The 10,035-nt window shown below is 36.3% G+C and overlaps 1 protein-coding gene across 1 annotated transcript in view; it reads left to right on the top strand.

Moving 5' to 3' along the window:
* The first annotated feature begins 513 nt into the window (after positions 1-513).
* The window catches only part of LOC135082360 (uncharacterized), a 127,594-nt gene continuing 118,072 nt past the window's right edge, over positions 514-10,035 (top strand). Inside the window, exon 1 of the mRNA XM_063977153.1 lies at positions 514-717. The gene's annotated coding sequence lies outside the window, so the exon portion shown is untranslated. The remainder of the gene's footprint in view (positions 718-10,035) is intronic.

Here is a 10,035-nt window from a genome sequence, read left to right as displayed (position 1 = left end):
CTGCGGGGACAATAGGTTATGTGAGGCTCACCAAGTCAGAAGGACGAGGCATACCCACTAAAAAGACCCCGGTGCTCCGTCACTCGCCATAAGGACGAAATTGTGGGATTCCGGACAAAGCCTTCTCTACCACAGCCGGGGGCATAGCCCCTGACATGTCATGTCCGATGGATACTGGCTTTATGGCGATTAGTATCATAGCTCATGAGTAGGTACTATCATCTTGGAATCGGTAGCCATGGGTGTGGGAAAAGAGGAATGTCCCCGGAAGAGGAACTATCTATTTGATTCAGCGCCAACCCTAAAGTCAGATTCGAAAATCCTTGCGAAACGTCGGCGCACCTTCACCGGTCAGCATCCGAAGACGCCACCGGTCGCCGGCAAGTGGCGCGGAAACCTTCGAACGCACCCAGCCTCTCGCCGCGCTCACTAGTTGATAACCGACCTCCACGCCGCGAGCACGCGCGACGCTCACTCGGTTCCGGAACAATCCCGTGACGTTCGATTTACGAATTTCAAACTTTTGAACATTTAAAACTTTTTTTTTGGTGAATGCAATGACATACTTTTTTAAAGTTGCCAGTAACTTTATTTTTAGCAACGTTTGATGTGTTTTTTGTTGATACGAAAGAAGTTTTATTGGAAAAGGCATTGGATGTGAAAAGTGGAAATCGTCCGGAAGAACGGGTTGACTCTCCCTCGCTGCTTCCGCGACAGGTATGTTTACTTGTTTTTGTAGGTGATGGTGAAATTGTTTGTATTGCCCACACATTGGTGCGAGCTCATAAATATTTTAACATTCTCTTTTTGCGTTTAAAGATATTTTTGATAATTTTTGTAAACGAATCACGATATTATTAATTATTTATTTCTGAGCTATCGCATTATTATTTTCAGTATGTTTATCTTCTTATAGCTATTCAGTTCAAAAGTTTTAGAATACTTACAAATACATTTAATATCTCGGTTAATAGGTACTAGCTAATAAACAGAGCTGGTCTGTGAATGCTATTGCCTAGATACTTAATTACTGCGAATAAGATTTAAGTTTACACCACAATTTTAAGTAATCTTAAACTTGGTAGAGAAATATGAATCTTTGCATACCAATGACTTCGTTATAAGATGAAAGTAAATGAAAGGCCTCATTAATGCCTTAGACGTTTTCTATTCGACGATGTAGAGTTAATAACGATGCATTTCATCGTTAGTCGTTAGATAACATTCTCTGTCTAATCTGTCTCCGATAATAACTTTACAAATTAAACCTAAGCTCTTTAACAATATTCCTTCGTCACTTTTGAACTTCCGTTGAAAAAGTTATCCTGACTCTATGGCCAAAAGCGCTGGAAAAGCAATCATGGCAGTGCCATAGGGTGAATAACCCTCCATCTGGCGCAGTCGAAAAAAAAAGGAAATTTTGTAGAAAAAGGAAAAAAAAACCGGAAATACTATTTTTTTACGGCTAAATTCGAAATACTTTGATAGTTTTAACTTCACTTTGTGGTTCCCACAATTTACAGAATAATAAGCTTAAAAGGTTGTGTAAGTTAAAATTATCCTATTAATCTGTTAACTTAATGCTGTGTATAAAATTATAAATTGCTGACAGTCAAAATAAATCATCGCCACACTAATTGAAGTAACTTAATAACATAATTAACTATTGTTAAATGATCCCGACACATGTCCATCATAGCTAATCTATTAGAGCTGACGCCGGAGCCAGCATTCCATTGAATCAATTTGCCGCCATGTTATTATTAATGCATTCAAAATTAGAACACAATTTATTTGTCTACGCCACAATCACCGGTATGGTAAGTACCGGTTATTCGCGGTCATATTGACATTTTGCATTTTTGTGTTGATTGATTTGCAAACGCGGTGAACCAATCAGGCACTTTGTAGTTAAGTACACAATATTGTTATAATTTGTAGAAATGTTAAAATAATGTCGCTGAAAGAGATTTCTTCTAGACAACTAACAGTGAAAAGAAAAATAGCAAGTTAAAACAAAGGAGAGCTGACTCTAACATTTTAACTTGTAAATAATGAAAAGAAAAAGATAATTATGTACTTTACCTATTTACAAGATTTCACATCATGACGTGCTAGCTAAACTAAAAACTTTCAATAGTTATAAAGCTAAATTATATAAATTTCAATAATATTTTTGCCCAATTATTCATGTCCGAAGAACTAGGCCCTATTTCTATGATGAAGTTTTATGCAAAATTGCAGACCAATCCGCAAGTAAAAGTTAGTTTATAAGAAAATTATTAATTCTACATTTTTTATTGAGTTAATTAAACAAGGACGTTATTAATAATAATATTCCGAGATAAGTAGCAACTGATGTCGCAAAGTGCAACAAGATTTTATTATAAAAAAAACTGGAAAATAACAATATTGATTATTAATTGCATTTCTAAGCATAATGACTAATTTAAATGTAAATTTTCTAGTAAACACAATCGTTTAGAATGTCATCAGAAATAGATGCTTGGCCTTTTCAAATATTCTTGTGCATCCAGTATTGACATAGCAGCCATTCTTGATTTAGGTATTTATCTCACTTTTACCTATAGTATTTTTGCATTGCTATTATAACTGGTCTTTTCCGAATGAAAATGCCGATTTTATCATTATTCATGAGTTTATAATTCCATTAATTTAATAGCTATTTCAATTTTTAGTTTTTTGTTGGATAGAGGATTTACAATTACCTACATTCATATGTTTTGTTCGCCCAAAATTATATAACTTGAAATTAAATGTTAAAAAAGGGTAGGTATGTATGTACCTAACGTACTTACATTTACCTAATTATTACAAACTATAGAATTCCAAATACGTTTAACAATCATCTCTTTCATATGTTATCCAAACATTGGTAAATGTTAAGTATTAAAATATTGCCTACTTTGTTCATTGCAATAGTGCTATTGATTTTTAATCGCATTACATACTCACAAATAGTTTTCGTAACAGACATATTGACAACGTTACAAAAGGGCTACATCATTACATACATGTAAAAAGTGACCACTTAACTAAGTAAATCATTAATTCATTACATTGATGCGCCCGCGCCGGTTCAGTGAAAACAAAGGGGTTTAAATTGATTAGCGGTTTGTGTACCTATTGAAATTATGGTTAAGTTATGTAAATGGAAAATGCCTAGTTACAAGAATGGGTAGTAGTAATTCTGTAGAGCCATCAAGCTTGGAAAATGCTTTTTAATTAAATTGACTGCCTAAGTATTCGCAAAGAAAATATAAATGTAAAAGTAATTAATTTGTTGAGAAAGCTTGCCTACTTACCTACGAAGTTATAATTTGTCATTTTTGTACATTTTGATCGTATTTTTTAAAGAATCCTATTATACTATAGTCCAGTCAATGAATGCTTTAACGACGGTGTAGAGAGAAATCCGTGGAACACAATTTCTGACCTTGGGACTTTATTTAGACTTGTTAGGAGGTGAACATAGCAAAAGTCCCCGCCCTTAGCCCTTGAGCCGGCGGGGAGAGGGGGGTTTAAAGGTACCACTTTTTGGTTTTTCGCTTAATCCTCGGAAACTATGCGTCCTAGTGACATGGCTACTGTGAACCAAAAAAAGCTTATTCAATTTGCTACAGGTGAGATAGTCAAGTTTTTCTATATCTTGTATAGTTTTCGCGGCATCTGTTCTAGAAGGTCTGTAATATTGAAAATTTTAATTTTGTCTTACATGTTCCCATCAGGAGAAAATCGACTAAATCAACATTAAGCAAACATTATAGACATGCGGAAGCATCTTAAGCCTAGTTCCAGGGAGGGGACTGTATCGTGCGTATATTTAGACGAACCATTTGGAGCCACTTTTGACTCCTCATCACTCAAAAAGTACTTTGCATTAACACTTCAAATTTGGCTCATGTGTTGAGACTTGCTGGATAAACATCAGCTTCAAATTTCATAAATATACCTCAAACGGTTATTTAGGTATTGGCGTTCAAAAATCGACATTTAGGACACTAAAATCTATCTATCACCTGTGAAATGTTAAAATTTACTGGTTTTTTATTTGTTCCTTTGTATTTACACAACTACCTATCTGGATGCCAAATTTGAACCTTCAAGGTCATCTGGAAGTGGTTGAAATTTGGTCTTATAGGTCAGCCATGTAGATTTTTAAACGTCAATACCTAAAGAACCGTTGAAGCTGATGTTTATCTTGCAAGTCTCAACACATGAGCCAAATTTGAAGTGTTAATGCACAGTACTTTTTGAGTGATGAGGAGTCAAAAGTGGCTCCAAATAGTTCGTCTAAATATACGCACGATACAGTCCCCTCCCTGAAACTAGGCTTAAGATGCTCCCGCATGTCTATAATGTTTGCTTAATGTTGATTTAGTCGATTTTCTCCTGATGGGAACATGTAAGACAAAATTAAAATTTCCAATTTTAAAGACCTTCTAGAACAGATGCCGCGAAAACTATACAAGATATAGAAAAACTTGACTATCTCACCTGTAGCAAATTGAATAAGCTTTTTTTGGTTCATAGTAGTCATGTCACTAGGACGCATAGTTTCCGAGGATTAAGCAAAAAACCGAAAAGTGGTACCTTTAAACCCCCCTCTCCCCGCCGGCTCAAGGGCTAAGGGCGGGGACTTTTGCTATGTTCACCTCCTAACTAGTCTAAATAAAGTCCAGAAGTCAAAAATTGTGTTCCACGGATTTCCATCTATAATGCTTTATTGACTGGACTATAATTGTATTCTAAATCAATGCTTGTATAATAGTCCGACCCCTTCACCTTTCGGCTATCGTGGCATCAGCGTTTTGTATTGGTTTCACATACCTAGGTTAAAATGTTCTTAGTATCCTAAAGTTCTCAAACTGCAGTCTACTTGGTAAAACAGCTACAAATAAGATCAAAACGATCATCCAAATTATTTTATTTCATACGAAGATGGAAAAACTTAGACCAAAAAGGTCCGGTCTTGACCTTCCGCTACCGTTTAAGTTATTATGTTAAGCGCCCACTCGGGCCTTGATTAACACGGCAAGGTGCTTGAATTATAAGCCCAATTGCCGCCAAAAAGGTTAAGTTTGATATCGCAAAAAATAATTAGCTACTAAATTACATATCTAATAAAACACTGATCTGGTTAAAAAAATAGATAGAGTCCTGTTGTGGCATTGTAAACATTTTTTTATTAACATGGAAATCCTTTGGGGGAGGCCTTTGTCTAGCAGTGGACGTCATTTGGCTGGAAGTGCAGGAACGAACGATCGAAAAAAACATAGCCTATTTTACTAAAACCTTTTTCAGGGCATTTTCTGTTGTTTTATGATGTTACTGATAAGTAGGTAAAAGGGGTCAAAAATAAATTCAGCAACTAATCCTTTTCCCTATTTTTCACTCTTGTGATCTGGGGGCACGGCAGTGCCCCCACCAAGTCGAGCAAAAAAGCGGCACGGCCGTACCATCCTTTTCTCGAAGCAATTCAGGCCATTTTCGACTGCCTGTAACTTCGTTGTGGATAAAACTAGAAGGCTGAATTTTCATTAGCTATGCAGACATTGTAAAGACACGATATAGTTAAAATTTCATTCAATTTGAACCAGTAGTTTAAGAATTATAACGGGTCAAAGTTACTTAATTTTGTCACTCACTGACTCACCGATCATCAAAACTCTAAGGCACTTCTAGCAGACCTAGAAGCTTCAAATTTGGAATATAAGTAGTGTTTGGTGTATGAATCAAGGAAAAACTAAAATATTTGGGGGCACGGTAGTGCAACCGCCAAGTCGAGTAAAATTTTTCAATTTCGGTCCAGTTTTCTAGATACATAACTGCTGTCTACAAAATACAAAAAGAAATGAGATTTGGGGGCACGGTAGTGCAACCGCCAAGTCGAGTAAAATTTTTCAATTTCGGTCCAGTTTTCTAGATACATAACTGCTGTCTACAAAATACAAAAAGAAATGAGATCCCATCAAAAACAATACTTGTCAAAAAAACCAAGTCTCGCAACTCAGTTGTTCTACGGTAAAAAGTTGAGAGATCCATGTAATACCAAGTCCAGGCCAGGAAATCTTTAACGTTTTACATAAATATATTGACTTGGCCATCGCATGAAAACACGTGTAAATTAAATTATTTAGTGCGATGGCCAAGTCAATATATTTATGTAAAACGTTAAAGATTTCCTGGCCTGGACTTGGTATTACATGGATCTCACAACTTTTTACCGTAGAACAACTGAGTTGCGAGACTTGGTTTTTTTGACAAGTATTGTTTTTGATGGGATTTTTTTAACCAGAACGGGGGCGAAAAATGACTTGTACATCTAAGTAGGTGCATGAATAGGTACATGATGATGAACTTGTGTAACATAGATTTATTTGTTGTCACATAAAATAAGATATTATTTTGAACTAAACCGCAGAACCCAATATGTTATGGTTTAGCGAGTTTCGCCACACCTTGCCTTTGAATGCAGTCAACAGCACTTCAGACTTGACAGTTTCGTTGCAAATTCAATCTTATTCCGACCACTTAAGGTGCTAGGTTTTAGCTTGATGTGCTTTCTTACACATTGTTGTGGTAGGTGATGATGCCCATGGAATCTTTGAGAAAACTAATAACGTTGTACAGGCCTCGAAAACCACAATAAAAATAGAATTGAAAAAAAGTAAAGAACACACAAGGTGTGTACAACTTTTGTCATTTATTTTATGTTACTTATCCAAGTTATAATGCGAACAGCTAGGGACTGGAATTCGTTGCCTGCTGCTGTCTTTCCCGAAAACTATAATCCGGACATTTTCAAGGCGAGAGTGAATAGGTAGGCACTTACAGGGCAGATATGTACCATCCTAGACTGCATCCCACTTAACATCAGGTGCGATTGTGGTCAAATACCTGCCTTGTTATGCATAAAAAAAGTACAGTCAGCTTCAAATAGTTCGTGGCACCTAAAGTGACCAACACATCCTTAATCCAATTGTAACAGAGACGTGTTGCGAACTTTTTGGCTACTTTCGGTGTCACCAACTATTTGACACTGACCTAGCTTACCTATATCTTTAACGACGGAAAATTAAGCATACCATATAATATGGCATCTCCTGTAAACAGTTAATCTGTAATTATACTTCCTCTATTACACAAGTTACTCCTTACAATATTGTTATCTTAGTAATTTTGTCTATAACATTACCTATTAACAAAACCTGGTGTACCTAATACTTAATCCCTATCGCTGATGCATCGGAATTCAACGAGAACTAATCCACAACTAAGATCAGTCTACCATAAATAAGCTAGAACAAAATGCATACAGAACGAAAATTGCACTTCTCGTATTCTCCATCGCTATAGCCATAGCCGACGGTCGGCTACTTCGAACTCCTATATTCTTCTGATTAATTTCGTTGTGGGTCCAATGACAGTTTAACTTTTCCCCGGGACAAACTTGACCTTCACTGGTTGGGTTTTTATTGGCGGTCAAGCTGTAGATCCTGGCTACACAGGATTGGTTGCAGCGGTGGGAACGAGAGGTGGGAATAGTCCCGCTAGTCGGCTATGATGACAATAAAGCCATAGACAAATGCCATATGAAAAACACACTTTTCCAATATTTTTGTTTCTTTCACATCACACATTAACAACGGTCGCATGCCGTCACGGATATCGTAAACATGTCTAGCTCTTAGCTCCTCTAGACAAAGTGACATTCATGATCGCATTGTTTTTTGGTCGCTACACAATATCGCTAAACCACCTTCCCGCGGTTTTGACTACTTTCTGTGACAAAAAATATTTAAATCGAGCTTCACGTGATCCAAACTGCTTTATTTCTTGCTAAAGCATACATAACTACCAGAACCTTTACTTGAAAAATGATTAGTTCCCTGTGTAATCTTATCCTTTAGTTCGCCCCTTTTTTTAGGCGTGAAAACTGAAAAGTAAGGAATAAGATAGGCAGATAGTTACTTTAGAATTTATAAAAGAGGTACCTTAGGGTAAAACATCTACCGTTTTATTCATAGAATACTTAGTACCTACTTAGGTACGTAAATGACCGCCAATGAAACCCAATCTGCAATAAATACTAGATCCGGGAGATCACCAGTTCTAAAATCCGCAACGACATTAAAATCAGAACAAAATGCAGGAAGTTCGACGAAGTGTCTAAGATATCTAATTCAAAATATATTACGTACGTACGAAATGTAAAAAGCGTCGTGAAAGTGCTGACCCCCAAACCTGATACACCTGGTAGACGAGTATTATTATCAGCTGCGTCTCTCATCGATGGTTTGTTAAGTTGTTACTGCGATTTGACATAATAAATTGGCGTCGATGTAGTAGGGATATTATGTCAGAAGTTGACTGTCTGTGATTGGACTTTGAAGCCCTGAGTCGAGGCACAATGTTTTTGAAAAGTTTCTATTGGACGATGATTGGCTGACTTTTACTACTTATTAGTTTGAATTTTCTTTTAAGTAGATATAAAGTTAAAGAAGCGCTTTTACTTATCGTAAAGATAACTAAAATAGTCAGACACGGGTCTTAACGCAATAATGTTACTCAGTCTTAAATGTCGCGTTATGACCCGTGTCATTCTTTCTATTTTAGTTTGAAATGGAACGCGAAAGTTTAAAATCTTTATCGTATAGGTATAGATGTTGGTTTCGTCCGGGGTTCTCCCTGGTATGGTGGTAAAAGAGTTACAGAAGCCCTTAATTACATACTCATGTGTTTCAATTCCCACATCAGGGGTACGGGATTATTTCCACCTCTCATTCCCACCACTCAACTCCTGTGTAGCGAGGATCTACAGCTTGACCGCAAATAAAAACCCGACCAGTGAAGGTCAAGCTTGACCCGGAGGAAAGTTAAACATCAGGGGATGAAAAATACACGAATAAGTACTAAAGTAACGCATAGGCTTAAAAACTCAAAGTTAAAAATAAAAAATACTTTAAACAGGCTAAAACCTACGTGAGATCATTTAAATCGTCTACCTTCGCTGTGGCCTCCGGCTTATGATACTTAATACGGACCTGAACCTCGAATTTCCAGTTTTGACGATATTATTATAATTTAAATAAATATTAAACATAGTCGATCGCCCTCACTGACCGTTAATATAGTCGAAAGCACATCAAGATATACATTTTTATTGCAAAATCACTCCTGTTCCAACTACATAAGATACAATGTTTAACTTGCAACGTTGTTTGTATATTTGCTATGAGTTGAAGACCAATATTCTAACTCTCTATTTTTCGATGCTTCGGATCTTGCGTAATTTTTAATTGGTAGCTTAATTAGGTAATCAATTTAAGAATCTGATATCGACGACTATACAATACACTGTTAGTGCACATTTTAAGAATTTGCTATCTGCACTGGGTCCGTGTGGTACTGGTAGAGCATGGTTTGAATCACCCTTGAGTTGTTGTGAGGCTATGCTCTGCGCATAGGGACTTATTTACAGGCATATTTATTACTTTATTAATTAAGATTCACATTATATCACATTTGGAACTCACGGCCAAAAAGCCTAAAGTAATATACCTATTCAGCTTCTTGACTCTATTGAATTTTAAACCTACTTATTTTTTTCTCGACTGGAAAATATACGGATCTCATAGAAAGAAACCAACAACAACAATTCTGAATCCATTTTTAAAATCCCACAGCACTGCAGACTTGCGCATGACAATTTATTATCAATTTGACACTCAATATACCTATTCCAATGGCCGCTTGGTCCACTCTGTATCGACTCACGCGCATGAAGAAGAAACAAAAAACATAAGACTATAGCAAATCAACGCGCTAATGATAGGGTAACGTGTGCTAAAGGATTAAATTCCTGACACGAATTAAATGGTGACGATTTAAGGTTGATTGGAATCTGAGAATAATTATACAGTGTGAGTCACGTTAAAGTGTACATATGAAAATAAATGAAACTAGACCTATTTTTATCGACAAAAAAGAGGTCAAAAAAATTTTAAGATT

The sequence above is a fragment of the Ostrinia nubilalis genome, chromosome 21 (assembly GCF_963855985.1).
Source record: "Ostrinia nubilalis chromosome 21, ilOstNubi1.1, whole genome shotgun sequence".
In the NCBI taxonomy this organism is placed as follows: Eukaryota; Metazoa; Arthropoda; class Insecta; order Lepidoptera; family Crambidae; genus Ostrinia; species Ostrinia nubilalis.
This window is presented reverse-complemented; position numbering and strand designations above follow the sequence as displayed.